We start from the raw sequence: 17,211 nt of genomic DNA on the forward strand, positions 1-17,211 counted from the left end.
ACTCACGCTGGGGCAACCGTTAGAGATATTTGGAACTCACACATGAAAGGGTTTAAAAATCCCTTTGTTACAACAGAGAGAGATTTTGCAGTACTGTAACATCAAAAGGTTGGACATGAAACAATATTTCTAACGTAAATAATGAGGTAAATGGTTTGTGGGGCTCTAAACAATAATCAAATAAGTTGTTGTTTTGTGATATCATTAAGTAAGGTATAACCAAATAACGGTAACTCTACAAATGTATACGTCCCAGTTACCAGATTAACATCTAAATGTTGTGGACTTATATGACTAAATATGAAACTATTTGTGAGAAGATGAAATGTTCCCCTTTCATTGTGTAACAAGCCGTCATATCGGATTAGTCCACATTGCCTTATGTAGTAATCAATGTATAATCTATCCAGTGTGTTTATGTAATTCTGTGTGATTATTTAGTTAGTTAGTAACTAAATAATGAAGCCAATTTGTGTAAGCTAATTCATCATGGAGACTAGGGTTCGTGCAGATTTATAGGATATTACGACTTTCAGAATGAGACTGATGAGGTATGTAAGAATGAATGAATTGACTGTAACTGATGTAAGAGATATTTATATCTTTAGAGTTTAGTTGGGAGATAGTAACTCGTTAAATAACTTTTCCCTTGGTGCCCCAAGATTACTAACGAGTTAATTGTTACGTGATTAATCATTGTAATAATTAAACGTCAATTGATTTGATAAAATAACAGTCAAACACATTAATGACAACAACGTCACGACACTCCCAAGTTTTGGCATGTCAGAATCATGTAATTACACATGAATAGCAGTTACTTTTGGGTATGCCTATTTAGGCTCAATAATGACTCAATAATGTGATATATTTTTACAAAGATCATCATTAGCCCTTCTCATCATTAGCACTGACTGCAAACTACTGTCGTGGTTTAGCAATAATAAAAACTATTTCAGCTCATTATTGCTCTTGGCTGATGTTGTCTCTGTCTGTTGTGTGTTATTTTATATAGTGTAGCAGCAACAGGACTCACAGGAGACAGGGAATCCATATCTCAGCTCTGTCAGCAGTACAGCGGTGAACTTGCCCTCATAAGTATTCTGGTCCCCGGCAGTAATCCGACTTGCGTGAGCAGGGACCCAATGAGGAGATGAAGTCCCATTGGAAACGGAACATTTCTTCGGGGGGGGGGGGGGATAGAGAGTGTTTCTCTGCTGTCCTTTACTTGTCCTCTGTCTGAGTTATCACAGAGGGCTGTCTTTCCCAGTCTCCCAGTCTAAGCAAGGCTCCATAGGCTGGGAAAGGGCAACACATACACAGTATCTCTAAAAAAAATGAGGCCCCAGCCCCAGACAGACAGTCAGACAAACGCACACGCACAGCAGTCTCCAGTCACCACCCGTTGTGGCCTGTGACATCAAGATGGAAATGAAGCCACAATCCTGTCTTCTGTAAGAAGATAAAGATAAAGATTTGTTTTGCTGTCTTCTTAGAGGTCCATGCAAAGAGTGCTCATATTCATAATTCCAACAACAGCTCCAACACTTTCTTCATTCACAGCCAGCAATAATGGTGATTCATTTAAACTGCAAGTCCCTGTTTACATATCAAAAACCCAAATGGACAGGTAACAAGGGAGAGGCAAAACCATAATTAAACAAGCTAACTATTGAAAGGTCTATTTTACAACTTTTTAAAACAAAGACAAATTGTCTAAGGACATGATACTTAAAAGATCCCTCTGGGTTGTTTGCTGTGTGAACTTGGATCCTGGTGGCCAGAAAGCTAGGATAGCATGGATGCCATGCAAAGGCTCCGGTTTTGTCTTTCTTCTCCACCCATCTCTACAGCATAATTGGTGCTTGTTTTCTAAGATACTGTAGGTCATCATGGAGTCAGCCCAGAGCTCTCCCACTCACCACTGCAGAGATTTTACCATGCCATGCTATCTGACTGTCGGTGAAGCTCTCTAGCCTTACATGTGCTTTCTCTATTAAAAGGACACGCTTTAATAGAGATGTCTTCATCATAACCGCGGAGGATATGAGCTTGAAGCTAGCCTCCTGGGGATGCGTGCAAACAGGCCCAGGTTCCTAGTGCTTCTCTCTGTCTGCTACAACTCCCATGCCCTGTAAAGAGTCCTGTTAAATCTTTAATTCAACAGACCTCAACTAGTCCTTTATATGCTTCCCTTCCTCCTAGCTTTCAAGGGTAGGAACTTCAATATCCATTTTATCCTCTACGTTAAAAAGGATGCATGAAAGAAAATCAAGAAATCCTATGACTTACAGCTCACCACAGGAACCGCTATAGGAAATTCTACAGAAGGCATGATCTAGCATGGAGCTTTGGCAGAGGACTAAAGCCGTGTTGGGCTCTGGTGGTGACACATGCTCTCTGTCATCTAATGGAATGATGAGCCAGTGACCGGTTCCCCATCTCCCTCTTGTGTCATCCCACTTATGCTTCCACACGCCCTAAACCACCCATCCAATCGAAACCAGGCTTCTGAGCTCAAAGCTCTCTAATTGGTTCAAACCGCCGGTTTGGCTCGTGTGGCGGCATCCCCAGATTCCCCACAGAATTTTCCGCCGTGCTGCCACACTAAAGCCTGGGAGGATGCAACGTGTAACGGGCTGTGGGCATGGGAAGGGAGGGCAGCGCCATCAGAAACCATGACCTCAAAACCAGAGGGTCACACATGTTGAAATCCCAGATGATCTAAGAGGCAGATAGCCTTGAGAAGCTGAACATCTGTGCTTGTAAACTCAAATGCTTCTGTGAGAACTACTGTGAGAGTGGTCTCTGTGTGGAAAACACGAGACAATGTAGGACAATGTCAATGAAAAAGTGAGTATTATAACGCTTATGATTTTGTTCTAACAGTGGTGGGATTTGGTGTGATGCTTTCCTCAGACATGCTTGGCTAAATATCACAGCTGGAAAGAAGAGGCTCTCCCTCCACCCCTCCATCCCTCCTTAGCCTGCGGCTGGGGCTGTTGGAAGGGGAGAGCAGGGGCCCCAGCTGGTATAACAGTGCAGGGCCACCTCCAGCTGAGAGAGAGCGAGAGGCAAGCTCGCTAGTTGGCATGGGTCCCCACGCTGCAAGCGGATGAGTGCAGGTAAAGCCGGGTGTACACTACACAACTTCTAAAATCCTAACATCGCTAAACCTCTCACATTAAACAATGATCTGGTAGTATTTTTTTGTCTTGCTAACGTAGTGGTGCGCACACTAAACGATGTGGCACAGACAAGATTCTTCACTTGGTCTTAAGGATTCTCGATACCACACTGCGATAACAATGATGTGATGATGTTTTATTTATTTATTTTATATTATTTAACCTTTTTTTAAGTAGGCAAGTCAGTTAAGAACAAATTCTTATTTACAATGACGGCCTATGATGTGATTAGATTCAACATAGCTACAACGAGCTGTGGCTCAAAGCAGACTGAAATGTTTTCAGTCAGACATTCACGCTTGCCATACAGAGTTGAAATATCTAGCCAACATTTTGAATTGAATGACATTGTTTTAGAACTTCAGAGCTGTAACGATTTGACACTTTGATGAAAGGCAAGTACAAATGCATACTAATAGTATTCATCACACCTTCTCGAGAGTCTACACACCCTGGGTGATGCGAAACAACGTCATCATCTCACTGGCTTCTTCTCTGGCGAGCTCTCAACGGCTATCGCTGATCACCATTCTCGTTCAACATCTCACACTACAAGAGGATTGCAGATTTTGTGCTGGTAAAATCAGACTTCTTTGAAAATATTGGGACATCTGGGACTTCTCAAAGAAGATATCAGTAACTCTCAGATTGCGTCTCTGACGCTCACGTTAAATGAGTGTCGGTGACGGCCGTGTGCCACGAGTAGGCAACGACCTGGGGATTTTGTTTCCGATCTTAAAAACTTGTCTCGGACAGCTAAATCGGGGCCAAGATTGTGTAGTGAATACCCGGCTTTAGAGTGCTTCATAATATACGGTGGGAGGACCACCATTACGGCGTACGTATTAGGACATATACCATCAGTATGATGGCCAACAAACCTGATCCCTCTATGCTCTCTTGGCAAAAAATACTGCCGAAATGGTCAAATAGAAATTTGCTAAATGCAAATGTTCCTACTCAACCACTTTATTTTATATGCAAGTTTTATGGGAATATAGCTTTATACTGTAGCTGCAACACATGTAATGGGGAATTTATTAACATTATTATACAATTAACAAGGCACCATAAATGTCATACCCTCTACTTTTGGATGATGAATCTTGAAGTAGCGTCTTAGCCATACACAGAGAGATGTTAATGACTGTTTTTTGCTGTAATTACCAGGCATTGCATACTTTCTTTGCCCTCATTAAACAAAATGTTTAATGGATGAGGTTTGAAATAAAACTATTTCTCACAAAGCAGTACATATTAACTTCATTCAAGCTCTTATTTTGGACAGCCCTGTTCTTTGAGAACCCAGAAACATTCGACCTGGACTGAGAAACAGAAGGATGGGTTCAGTAGGAAGTACGGTCAGTGGAAAATACAGCTTCTCTTTGTAATAGGAATAGGAGGGCAGCAAGGGCACCCACCTGACTTTGTAAGTCCACCATCCTGTCCCTCTATTTTCAGATCATGCTTTCTCTGGTTCAAGTTAACACAGGCTAAATGATTTCTCATGTTCACTATGTCTCTGAGGGGACCTTTGAGGGAGAGCTGGATGAAACCAAACCCTGAGCCCAGATCTCATATTCCCCCTCTCCGTTCCCCAGCCCTGAGCACCTCTGCTCTGCTGTACTCCCTCCACTCTGGTCAAAAGTGTGTTTTCTCTCTCTCTCTCCTGATTTCCTGGCATTATTGAGTCATGATTACAAGCCCCGCGCCCAGTGACAGACGCTGTCAGTTGGCTGTCAGGCATTCAGGGAGGCTCCAGCTGAGTCAACACTAGGCTCAGAGAGCGGTCCACACACACGCGCATGTGTGCGTTAAATGCAGGCATATACACACACATATGCATGGACGCGCACACATAGGTGTGGATGTACGCACATGTGCGCATACTCACACACACCAATCACGCAATAGGGAAGGGGACGGCAACAGGTGGCCAAAGTATTCCCACAAATAAAAAGAGACATATGTAATCATGTCTCAATGTAATCAAGGTATGAAATTATTGAAAAGAATCTGCTTTTGGGCTTAGTTATGGTCAATTTGCAGTGTACAAATTATTCGAATAATTTTCCGGCCCCCCAGACCATTCACAAAAATCCGCCTGTGGATAAATCCAATTGCCTACCCCTGCAATAGGGTGAAAATGGAGCTGTGATGCGAATAGACGTTGAGTAGGGAAGAGTCAGAGGGAAAGAGAAAAGGACAGAAGGAGGAAAAGGGATTCATAAAAGTGTGGATGCACAGTGCTATAGAAAGTCAGGAAGAGAGTGAGGAAGGGGAAAGAAATATTCTCATCACTCCAATGCCTTTTTTATTGACTTCAGACAGTTGTAATATGGCCTTCAGGGAGGGTCCTACCCCAGAACAGGCCTCTCTCTGGCCCCCCTCAGTCCCAGTGCTCCATACATCTCTTTGACGCACAGCAGGAGTTAAAAATATACTGCCGTCTTCTTGTTCTCTTTATTCTACTCATTCCATTCCCTTCCGCCCCTTTAGTTCATGAGGCTGGAAGCCTGCCAATCAAAACGCTGATCCCGATTCCACACCGTTGGTTCGGTCGCAGAGCAGAATCCCCATTGTACAGGGCCTCTGTCCCTCAGTTCCCGCAGCCCACAGGCAGTACTGTCCTGTGATTGGCTGTCAAACAGAGGCAGGTAATTAAAAGGGCTCAGGGGATTGGCTCACATGCTGTGGCAGAGAGTTCAACAACAGCTAGCTGGATGGAGACCACTGACTATGCATGACACATCAAAACATTGCAATGCTAACCTCCTGGACAGATGCATGTAACATAAATGGTATTAGCATTTGTCGACAGACTGTGGAATGCGACGACTAACAAGCAACTTTGATCTGGTACGCAGATTTTTCGTCACTGATCATTTGGACTTATGACGATATCACAGTTGCTCGCACCTATCGAATTTCAGAAGGGGAAGGGGACATTTGTCCCATAGACTTGCCCAAAACTGTCTGAGTGTTTCTGTTTAGGTGGTTGCAGACTTCGCTAGTGTCGTTAGTATCTTTTTTAACACGTCTTCCCCCAGAACTTAATCGAGCATCTGACGCAATTACGTAATTCAATTTTGGTTCTGGGTGTCTGAGATTAATGCAATGCAATTGTTTAATTTCACTGTTACTGTCCCCAAGTCCTGAAAGTGACACTAGGGCATGGATTGCATCTTCAAAGACATGTTCTGGTATAATGTGACTGCTGCTGCTGGTCAGACATGATGGAGTTTAAGACATTCTCACAACCTGCCAAGACATTCTCAGAAAATACCTCTGTGGAAAACTAATCAAAGACAACAACAACGAAAAGGAACATCATGTTTTCCCCACCCCCTCTGGGTGATTGACATGCAGTGCAGCAACCAATTCACAAAACATCTGAGCTCCTTGAGTCAAACACGAAGGACCTCCCTCAGAAGTGTGGCTGTGCTCACCAACAAAAGGAACAAAATAAAAAACCCAGTGACAACATTTACTTCCATCTGGTAGCGCTTGAGCCTGAACTATCCCTACCTTTCCATTTACTGGGACCTGGTTACAGCACCAACCAGGCTGACAGAAAGCAGCCCAGCTTGGAGCAAAATGCCACGCTGCAAATTGGAAATGGGAGCATGACTGCCAACTACCCAGCTACCCCCTGGCACTCCGTGACATCACATCCTGTCATTGTGTCTGCAGACCTGACTGGACCGGCGACTTCCCAATCAATGCTCCCTCACTGCCCTCCAGAGCCCCCAAGAAAAACACTCACAATCAGAGGAAAACAACACATTAGGCACATGAGAGATTCTGGCGGGAGTTGTGACATATTGTAGACTCATTCGAATATTGCTTATCTGAGCAACAAAACCAGAATATAAAACATGTATTCTGATAGCACATTTTACATTAAATAACCTAATATTTTATCCAGGGGTAAAACTGTGAATAAATAAATGTGACTTAAAATATACGGATCCTGAACTTCCTGACGGGCAGACCACGGCTGTGAGGATTGGCAACAACACCTCCTTTACACTAACACAGGGCCCCCCGGTGGTGTGTCCTCTGCTGTGCTCCCTGTTCACCCACGACTGCATGGCTTTGCATGACACCCATCTCCATCATCAAGTTTGCTGACGACACTAAGGTTGTAGGCCTGATAACCAACAACGATGAGTCAGCCTATAGGGAGGAGGTAAGTGAACTGGCATTGTGGTCCCAGGACAAAAACCTCTCCCTCAACGTCAGCAAAAAAAATGAGTTGATTTTTGACTTCAGGAAGCAGAGGAGGGAGCATGCCCTAATCCACATCAACGGTACCGCAATAGAGAGAGTCAGCAGTTTTAAGTTCTTCTGCATTCACATCATTGAGGACTTGACATAGACCGACACCACCACTCTTTTAAAGAGGGCGCAACAGTGTCTCTACTTCCAAAGGCAGCTGAATACATTTGGAATGCCACCCCGGGTCATCTCAAAATAGTACAGCTTCACCATCGAGAGCATCCTGACTGGTTGCATCACGGCCTGGTACGGGAATTGCTTAGTCTACGACCGCAAGGCCCTTCAGTGGGTGGTAAAGACGGCCCATTACATCACTGGGAACGTGTTCCCATCCATCCAGGACATCTACTCAAAATGGTGCCTGAGGAAGGCCCGTAGCATCATCAAGGACCCCACACACCCTGCCATGAGCTGTTCACTCCCTTACCGTCGGACAGACGGTATCGGAGCTTGAGGTTGGATACCAACAGGCTCAAAGACAGTTTCTATATACTAGCCATCAGACTGCTGAACACTTGAACTGGACTGACTTTCTGCACTGACTTTCTGCACTTTAGTACACACACACACACACACACACACACACACACACACACACACACACACACACACACACACACACACACACACACGCTGCTACCAGCCTCTTATTATTGCTAAATACTGCACAATTTAAACATTTAACCCCCCCCCTTCCCCAAAAACATGTGTAAATATTGGACTATCAAATGTGCCTTCCTGTATATATTATGCTAAAATGTCTATTCTATTCTACTGAGTCATTAAGTTCATATTCTTATGTTTGATTATTTCTTATTGTTGTTCCATTGTCGAGAAGGAACCTACAAGTAAGGACTTTGTTGAAGAGTATACCATGTGTATCCTGAACATACGAGTAAAAAAACTTGAAACTTCAAGCTCAGCCTCATTATCACCTCATTATTACATTTCCAACTTCCTTTAATGTTACTACCTAATGTATGTCCTTGGCTGCTCAACAGTTGCTGCTCTCTCTCATATTATTGGGTTTAAATGAGCTCCTTTCATTTAAATTAGCTCCTTTCAAAAGCAGTAAATGAATATTCATGAAGACCTGAAGCACTTGATGACTCTATTTCACACTGAGGACTGTGTGGGGAGCAGCTGGCACCTACGTTTGAACCCTGACTGCTTACACCATGTCCTTACTCCAAACTGACTAAACACGATCTGTGCACTAATGTTGACCTGCAGGCTACAATAATGATTAGAAACATGTACTTGTGGGCCTCCCGAGTGGCGCAACGGTCGAAGGCACTGCATTGCAGTGCTTGATGAATCACCACAGACCCGGGTTCGATCCCGGGCTATATCACAGCTGGCCGCGACCGGGAGACCCATGAGGCAGCGCACAATTGTCCCAGCATTGTCCGGGTTAGGGGAAGTGCCGGGATGTCCTTGTCCCATCGCGCTCTATCGACTCCTGTTGTGGACCGGGCGCATGTAGGCTGACATGGTCACCAGTTGTATGGTGTTTTCTCCGATACATTGGTGAGGCTCTCTTCCAGGTTAAGCGAGCAGTGTGTCAAAAAGCAGTATGGCTTGGCAGGGTCGTGTTTCGGAGGATGCATGGCTGTTGACCTTCACTTCTCCCGAGTCTGTACTGGAGTTGCAGCGATGGGACAAGACTGTAACTACCAATTGGGGAGAAAAATGGGTAAAAAATATCAAAAAGAAAGAAAGAAACATGTACCTGTCTAACCTGTAATAGACCCCATTTTCTACCACAAATCCTCTGTCATACAAGTGCTTTTAGAGCAGTGTCAGCTCAGCCAGTGTTTGTTGACTTGTTTTCTCACCCTCTGTTCACCTAGGGTTGAAGTATGGGATAAGATGTACAGTGCATTCGGAAAGTATCCAGACCCCTTCACTTTTTCCACATTTTCTTATGTTACAGATATATTCTAAAATTAATTATATTATTTTTTCCCCTCATCGATCTACACACAATCTCCCATAAAGACAAAGCGAAAATAGGTTTTTAGATATGTTTGCAAATGTATAAAAAATAAAACACAGAAATACCATACCAAATACCAACTCTTTGCTATGAGACTTGAAATTGAGTTCAGGTGCAAATATTAATTTTCACAGTCTGCTGCCTCAGTTTGTATGATGGCAATTTGCATATACTCCAGCATGTTATGAAGAGTGATCAGATGAATTGCAAAGTCCCTCTTTGCCATGCAAATGAACTGAATCCCCAAAAAAACATTTCCACTGCATTTCAGCCCTGCCACAAAAGGACCAGCTGACATCATGTCAGTGATTCTCTCGTTAACACAGGTGTGAGTGTTGACGAGGACAAGGCTGGAGATCACTCTGTCATGCTGATTGAGTTTGAATAACTGACTGGAAGCTTCAAAAGGAGGGTGGTGCTTGGAATCATTGTTCTTCCTCTGTCAACATTTATGTTTTACATTTACGTCATTTAGCAGATGCTCTTATCCAGAGCGACTTACAAATTGGTGCATTCACCTTATGATATCCAGTGGAACAACCACTTTACAATAGTACATCTATATCTTTATTTATTTATTTATTTTTGTATTTTTTTGGGGGGGGTGGGAGGGTGAGTTAGAAGGATTACGTTATCCTATCCCAGGTATTCCTTAAAGAGGTGGGGTTTCAGGTGTCTCCGGAAGGTGGTGATTGACTCCGCTGTCCTGGCGTCGTGAGGGAGCTTGTTCCACCATTGGGGTGCCAGAGCAGCGAACAGTTTTGACTGGGCTGAGCGGGAACTGTGCTTCCGTAGACGTAGGGGGGCCAGCAGGCCAGAGGTGGATGAACGCAGTGCCCTTGTTTGGGTGTAGGGACTGATCAGAGCCTGAAGGTACGGAGGTGCGGTTCCACTCACAGCTCCGTAGGCAAGCACCATGGTCTTGTAGCAGATGTGAGCTTCAACTGGAAGCCAGTGGAGTGTGCGGAGGAGCGGGGTGACGTGAGGGAACTTGGGAAGGTTGAACACCAGACGGGCTGTGGCGTTCTGGATGAGTTGTAGGGGTTTATTGGCACAGGCAGGGAGCACAGCCAACAGCGAGTTGCAGTAATCCAGACGGGAGATGACAAGTGCCTGGATTAGGACCTGCAGACCATGCTTACCTGCAAGGAAACACATGTCGTCATCATTGGTTTGCACAAAAAGGGCTTCACAGGCAAGGATATTGCTACCAGTAAGATTGCACCTAAATCAACCATTTATCGGATCATCAAGAACTTCAAGGAGAGCGGTTCAATTGTTGTGATGAAGGCTTCAGGGCACCCAAGAAAGTCCAGCAAGCGCCAGGACCGTATCCTAAAGTTGATTCAGCTGCGGGATCGGGGCACCACCAGTACAGAGCTTGCTCAGGAATGGCAGCAGGTAGGTGTGAGATGCATCTGCATGCACAGTGAGGCGAAGACTTTTGGAGGATGGTCTGGTGTCAAGAAAGGCAGCATAGAAGCCACTTCTCTCCAGGAAAAACATCAGGGACAGACTGATATTCTGCAGAAGGTACAGGGATTGGACTGCTGAGGACTGGGGTAAAGTCATTTTCTCTGATGAATCCCCTTTCAGATTGTTTGGGGCATCCAGAAAAAAGCTTGTCCGGAGAAGACAAGATGAGCGCTACCATCAGTTTTGTGTCATGCCAACAGTAAAGCATCCTGAGACCATTCATGTGTGGGGTTACTTCTCAGCCAAGGGAGTGGGCTCACTCACAATTTTGCCTAAGAACACAGCCATGATTAAAGAATGGTACCAACACATCCTCCGAGAGCAACTTCTCCCAACCATCCAGGAACAGTTTGGTGACGAACAATGCCTTTTCCAGCATGATGGAGCACCTTGCCATAAGGCAAAAGTGATAACTAAGTGGCTCAGAGAACAAAACATTGATATTTTGGGTCCATGGCCAGGAAACTCCCCAGACCTTAATCCCATTGAGAACTTGTGGTCAATCCTCAAGAGGCGGGTGGACAAACAAAAACCCACAAATTCTGACAAACTCCAAGCACTGATTATGCAAGAATGGGCTGCCATCAATCAGGATGTGGCCCAGAAGTTAATTGACAGCATGCCAGGGTGGATTGCAGAGGTCTTGAAAAAGAAGGGTCAACACTGCAAATATTGACTCTTTGCATCAACTTCATGTAACTGTCAATAAAGCCTTTTTGACACTTATGAAATGCTTGTAATTATACTTCAGTATTCCATAGTAAAGACACTGAAGCAGTAAACTTTGTGGAAATTAATATTTGTGTCATTCTCAAAACTTTTGGCCACGACTGCACATGTCAGAGCAAAATCCAAGCTATGAGGTCGAAGGAATTGTCCTTAGAGCTCCGAGACAGGATTGTTTCGAGGCACAGATCTGGGGAAGGGTACCAAAACATTTCTGCAGCATTGAAGGTCCCCAAGAACACAGTGGCCTGGATCATTCTAAAATGGAAGAAGTTTAGAACCACCAAGACTCTTCCTAGAGCTGGCCGCCTGGCCAAACTGACCAATCGGGGGAGAAGGGCCTTGGTCAGGGAGGTGAACCTGATGGTCACTCTGACAGAGCTCCAGAGGTCCTCTGTGGATATGGGAGAACATTCCAGATGGACAACCATCTCTGCAGCACTCAACCAATCAGGCCTTTGTGGTAGCATGGCCAGACGGAAGCCTCTCCTCAGTAAAAGGTACATGACAGCATGCTTGTAGTTTTCCAAAAGTCATCTAAAGGACTCTCATACCATGAGAAACAAGATTCTCTGCTCTGATGAAACCAAGATTAAACTTGGCCTGAATGCCAAGCATCCCGCCTGGAGGAAACCAGGCAACGCTCTTCACCTGGCCAATACCATCCCTACAGTGAAGCATGGTGGTGGCAGCATCATGCTGTGGTGATATTTTTCAGGGCAGGGACTGGGAGACTAGTCAGGATCGAGGAAAAGATGAACGGAGCAAAGTACAAAGAGATCCCTGATGAAAACCTGCTCCAGAGCGCTCAGGACCTCAGACTGGGGTGAAGGTTCACCTTCCAACAGGACAACAACCCTAGGCACACAGCCAAGACAATGCAGGAGTGGCTTCAGGACAATCTCTGTATGTCCTTGAGTGGCCCAGCCACTTGAACCCAATCAAACATCTCTGAAGAGACATGAAAATAGCTGTGCAGCGATGCTCCCCATCCAACCTGACAGAGCTTGAGAGGATCTGCAGAGAAGAATGGGACAAATTCCCCAAATACAAGTGTGCCAAGCTTGTAACTTAATACCCAAGAAGACTCTAGGCTGTAATCACTGCCAAAGGTGCTTCAACAAAGTACTGAGTAAAGGGTCTGAATACTTATGTAAATGTAATATTTCCATTTTTTTTATTTGTAATACATTTGCAAACATTTCTAAAAAACTGTTTTTGCTTTGTCATTATGCGGTCTTGTGTGTAGATTGATGAGAAGAAAAAAAACGATTTAATCGATTTTGGAATAAGTTTGTAACGCAACAAAATGTGGAAAAAGTGAAGGGGTCTGAATACCTTCTGAATGCACTGTATTCTGAGAGAGACAGACAGAGAGAGACAGACAGAGAGGTCTACAGGTAACTGCCAAAATAAAGGAAAAACCAACATAAATTGCCTTAATAGGGTGTTAAATGCGCCTTGACATAGATTCTACAAGTGCCTGGAACTATATTGGAGGGGTGCAACACCATTCTTCCATGAGAAACCATAATTTTGTGTTTTGTTGATGGTGGTGGAAAAAGCTGTCACAGGCGCCACTCCAAAATCTCCCATAAGTGTTGAATTGGGTTGAGATCTGGTGACTAAGACAACAATGGCATATGGTTTACATCGTTTTTGTCTTCATCAAACCATTCAGTGACCACACATGCCCTGTGGGTGGGGGCATTTGCCAAGTTCCAAAAAACTGGGAACTCGGAACTCACTGACTTCCGTGTGTTCAAAACAACTGGGAACTCTTGAAAAAAAATCTAGCTCTGACTGGGAAAAATGTATTTGAACGGTCATCCAACTCGGGAATTCCAACTCGGAAACTCTGGCCTTTATCTAGAGCTCCGACTTTCCGACCTCAAGATCACTGAGGTCATGATTTGACCTCGTATTTTTCAGAGTTGCCTGTTGTTTTGAACGCGGTAATTGTCATCCCATGGTAGCCAAAATAATTGCCTGCCCAGCATTTTTATACATGGCCCTAAGCATGATAGGATGTTAATTGTTTCATTAACTTAGGAACCACACCTGTGTTGAAGCATCTGCTTTCAATATACTTTCAAATGTATCTCTCATTTACGCAAGTGTTTCCATTATTTTGGCAGTTAACTGTAGCTACTGGTAGCCATTGGAGACACTTCTCTAAACATCTGTTTCCATTAGTAAATAATAGATTTTGCCTGCAGGTGTGTTAAATGCTTCTACAGTACCCAAACAACATTCCTACATAACAAATGACTGTAAAGCCTAGTATTAGAGTGGTTGTATTAAGGATTTACAGTGCCTTCAGAAAGTATTCACAACCTTGACTTTTTCTACATTTGTTGTGTTACAGCCTGTATTTTAAATGGATTCAATTGAGATTTTGTGTCACTGATCTACACACAATGCCCCACAATGACAAAGTGGAATTATGTTTTCTATAAAGGTTTACAAATTCATTATAAATGAAAAGCTAAAATGTCTTCAGTCAATAAGTATTCAACCCCTTTGTTGTTATGACAAGTCTAAATAAGTTCAGGAGTAACAATATGATTAAAAAGCATGTACTCACTGTGTGTGCAATAATAGTGTTTAATATGATTTTTGAACGACTACCTCATCTCCGTGCCCACACATACAATTATCTGCAAGGTCCCTCAATCGAGCAGTGCATTTTAAACCCAGATTCAACCACAAAGACCAAGGTTTTCCCAAAGCCTCACAATGTAATGTGGGTGTCTCTTGTGTGTGTTCGCACGTGGCAAGCGTTTGTACATTCACTCTGGCAAAACAGTACACAGTTAGTCACTCACCCTTCTAGATAACATGAAACAGTCTAACCAGGTCTTGTGTCTTAAAGTCGCCAACATAGCTTCAGCCAGCTGGTGTGTTACCATGGCAAAGTTGGTTTGAGATTGGATATCCTCTCTTTGGGGCTAGTAAAGGACTGTCAATTAATGACAATGGAACATATATTCATTCACATTCATAATCTTTCAGTTGTCTCATTAAATGCTTTCAATATTTGCATATGCATTTCTACAATTTAGAGTTGGTTTGAGGTTTTTAAGTCATTTGGAGCTATTGGCATTTAAAAATATTGTACCATGTACATTGTGTAATTTACTGATGGACCCTAACTAGCCCCATAGGGATATTGAATGTCAAACCAAATTGACCATGTGTGTTATGATCCGGTCATGTGCAGCTCGCTCTTTAATTAGACTGTGGGCTGCTGGTCCGAGGGGATTTCAACACTATGTAAACATCATACATCATGATTCAGTGAGGTGAGCATGGTCCACCAGCTGCCAAAGCTTAGTGGGAGGATGACAACAAACAGGTTAGGTCAGAAGTCTACAGTGGCAGTTATGGAACCCATGATGGACTCAGGGGTCCTGTTCAATGCTGTAAACAGGACACCAGCCCTTAGCAATATTTCACTTACTGTCCACTGAGCTATTTCAATGGAAGCAGTCTGTGAACGTGTGGTGACAGTAGTGAGAATAGGTCATCTTGGCTGTCACCACAAATGCCATCTGTAAATTCTAATATTATGAATTCTTGAATTCTGCTACCCTTGAACGGTGGCTAAATAATGTTATCAATTAGGATTTAGACCCATTAACAGGGACATAGAGAGTACTAGTGTCCTGATGTTTACTATATATCTGCACATGCATTACATTACATAAGTCCTACAAATGAGACTATACAAAAGGCTCATAAGGGTATTAGCATTTTGGTGGCACATGGTCAAATAGGGTCAACATCCATTGATAATCTCTTCAATTGAATGCCAAGTATCTATATGCATCTGTTTATCACAGATACCTTAAAAAAGGAAGGTAGGTGGATCAGAAAAACAGTAAGAAACTAGAGTTGACCAGGCTGTTGATTGTGGCCTGTGGAATGTTGTCCCACTCCTCTTCAATGGCTGTGCGAAGTTGCTGGATATTGTCGGGAACTGGAATATACTGTCATACACGTCGATCCAGAGCACCCCAAACATGCTCAATGGGTGACATTTCTGGTGAGTATGCAGGGCATGGAAGAACTGGGACATTTTCAGCTTCCAGGAATTGTGTACAGATCCTTGCAACATGGTGGCTGTGCATTATCATGCTGTAACATGAGGTGATGGCGGTGGATGAATGGTGCGACAATGGGCCTCAGGATCTCATCACGGTATCTCTGTGCATTCTAATTGCCATCGATAAAATGCAATTGTGTTCGTAGTCCGTAGCTTATGCCTGCCCATACCATAACCCCACCGCCACCATGGGGCACTCTGTTCACAACATTAACAACAGCAAACCAGCCGCAAACACAACGCCATACACATGGTTTGCGGTTATGAGGCCAAAACAATGTTGGAGGCAGCTTATGGAAATGACCATTAAATTCTCAGCTCTGCCAATTGCGTGCTCCCTCAAAACTTGAAACATCTGTAGCATTGTGTTGTGTGACAAAACTGCACATTTTAGAGTGGCTTTTTGTTCGTCCCAGCACAAGGTGCACCTGTGTAATGATCATGCTGTTTAATCAGCCTCTTGATATGCCCCACCTGTCAGGTGGATGGATTATCTTGGCAAAGGAGAAATGCTCACTAACAGGGATGTAAACAAACTTGTGCACAACATGTTTGAGAAATAAGCTTTTTGTGCATATGGAACATTTCTGTGATCTTTTATTTCAGCTCATGAAACATGGGACCAACACTTTACATGTTGCGTTTATGTTTTTGTTCAGTGGAAATCCAATCATAACACTTCTCAAAACACCTGCTCATTAACGTATCACAACACAACACTCTGACTCAAACTGCCTCTATTACACAGAGTGAGGCGATAATCAGCATTAGCTGCAGATGTGTTATTTTTTATAAGTATGGGGGAGATGGACGTTTTTTGATGTTGCCCAGGCCTGGGGTCATCAGTGTGCCAGCTGGCGGCTGCTGGCCCAGCACACCCGCCCCTATTAGCATGTCTCTTTGCATGGCTCTCCCCTTCTTCTCACATCGCTGTGTGCTTTGGAGGGCTACTGACCCTAATCCCAAACTGCTGCTGTCACTTCTGCTTAGAGAGTGCCTCTGATTAGACTGCAGGGGTCCACCATAAAAAAACATTTTCTCTTTTTTTTTCCTTCCTCAGCACAGAGAGCAGATGAAATGTGATTTGAAAGAGTTCATGAATAAGTTGAGTGGGTTGGGTTGTTGTTTTTCGACTCCCGATGTGCCCTTGTCCCCTTAAGCACACTTGCACGTTTTGGATTCCATGGAATATTGGATGGTTGATTTTAAGAATGTAAATGCTTTAACTGTAGCTTAGAAGACAATACAACTAATGTCATTCTCTTTTATTTACTTCCTCTAAATTTGAGATTTTGCAATTTTGACTGAGTGATAGTTTGAAAAAAGATACAATACAATATCTGATGGTTCATACTGTAAATATGATAGTTTTTTTTAACAAATGTTAACAAGTTAAACAAGAAAATTGCTGTTTATCATAACCTTAGCATCAC

Source organism: Salmo salar, chromosome 01 (genome assembly GCF_965601325.2).
Source record: "Salmo salar chromosome 01, fSalSal1, whole genome shotgun sequence".
Taxonomy (NCBI): domain Eukaryota; kingdom Metazoa; phylum Chordata; class Actinopteri; order Salmoniformes; family Salmonidae; genus Salmo; species Salmo salar.